Here is a 1,969-nt window from a genome sequence, read left to right as displayed (position 1 = left end):
AGAAGAAGAAGAAGAAGAAAAGAAAAGGGGCCGGGGAGATGGCTCAGTGGAATAAGTCCTTCCCTGGCAAGCGCAAGGCCCTGAGCTCAATCCCCGGTTCTGCAAAAAAAAAAGAAAAAGAAAAAAGGACCTTGTGCTTGCCAGACAGGTGCTTAAACCACTGGGCTATCTCCTGGACCCCTCAAGAATCTTTTTTTTTTCCTTCGTAACCAGGGATTGAACTCAGGCTCTAGCACTGGCCAGGGAAATGCTTACTCCACTGAGCCATCTCCCCAGCCCAAGAATCTTTTGAGAATGAAATATTTCTCACCACAGTGGATTAAAGCACCTGCTTACGCAGGCGCAGATGCCTGGGGCTCGAGTGCCAAGCCAGCTCCAATCCCCAGGGCGCACTGAGATGGCAATTGATACTGGGTGCGGTGGCACACGCCTGCAATCCCCGCTCTTGGGAGGCTGTAAACAGGCGGATCACTATGAGTCTGATCTAGTAGTGAGACCCTGCACACCCTGTAGAGCCTCCCACCGCCAAAAAAAAAGATTGTACCAGGAATTGAACTCAGGACCATGCGCTTTCCAGGAAAGCACTTATTCTACTGAGCTATCTCCCCAGCCCCACAGTAAGATCTTAAGCACAGGGGGCTGGGGAGATGGCTCAGTGGAGTAAGCGCTTGCCTGGTACGCACAAGGGCTTGAGTTCAATCCCCCGTTCCACCAAAAAAAATCTTAAGCACATTCTCCATGTGTGCGGCATGCTAGTTGGATATCTTCCTGCATGACTGTTAGTTACATGTTTGGCATGTGTGTCACACACAAATTGGTATCTTCAAACAGGCCAGACAGCTAGACCTCACGTGCCTCCTGCAAAGCAGCCGTAGCTGCACCCTGGAAGCGCAGATCTGAAGTCCTGAGTAATTTCTCCACACAGATGCTGGAAAGGGAGTTTGTGAATCAGAAGTTCAGTGGACTTGGGATAACATCTAATTTTACAGGGCCGGGGAGATAGCTCAGTGGAATAAGTGCTTGCCTGGCAAGCGCAGGGTCCTGAGTTCAATTCCCCAGTACAGCAGAAAAAAAAAAAAAAAAAAAAAAAAGCCATCTAATTTCATGTAGCACCACAGTCCAGGCCAGTAATGATGCAGTTTCTTGGCCCCTCCGGTAGAGAGCGCACTCTTACCAGCGGCTTTTCTAACTAGGTGTTTCCTGGGCACTTTACTGCCAGTGGATTTAGGGGCAGTCAGCTTGCTATGAGCCATGGTATGGGGACCTCCTTAACCCCCTCTCCTGTGGCTAGAGCTTCGCCAGTGAGAGGTGCCACTGGCCTCACTTTTTTTCTTCTCTTTTTGAGACACTTCTCGCTCTGCAGTTCAGGCTGGCCTTGAATTCACTAGGTAGCCCAAGCTGGCCTCATGACGGCACGGGTCCTTTTGCTTCAGCCTCCCAAGGGCTCCAAGGGCGGGCACCACCTTATCTGCCAGAGCCCAGCCAAATCCCTGGCCTTGGCCAGAATATGGGAACTTCGAGCTCCAAAACCACTCTTTCTTTTTTTAAAATTATTTATTTGGCACAGGGTCCCACTACATACCTTGGACTTGTAGTGATTCTCCTGTCTCAGCCTACCCAACACTGGTATTACAGGCGTGCATTACCATGCCCAGCTTTGGTGGCCAGCACAGCATGTGGCACTGGGGATCAAACCTGGGTCCTTGCACTTGCCAGGCAGATACTTAGACCACTGAGCCATCTCCCCAGCCCCCGAAACACCGGTCTTTCTGAAGCATCCTGCCTCCTGATAGTCACAGGAAGTAGAGGATCTCCACCCACATTCCCCATTACACCGCCTTTTGTTATCCCCTGGGGCACAATGAAACTGTGCCCTAGGGGAGGCGGGCTAACAGGGCCTGAATGGGCCACAGCTGTGCGCCCTGTTCTTCCCTTAGCTGGACCAAACCTGTCCACTGCTTTTTGTGTT

Source organism: Octodon degus, unplaced genomic scaffold, assembly GCF_000260255.1.
Source record: "Octodon degus isolate 3935 unplaced genomic scaffold, OctDeg1.0 scaffold00113, whole genome shotgun sequence".
In the NCBI taxonomy this organism is placed as follows: Eukaryota; Metazoa; Chordata; class Mammalia; order Rodentia; family Octodontidae; genus Octodon; species Octodon degus.
This window is presented reverse-complemented; position numbering follows the sequence as displayed.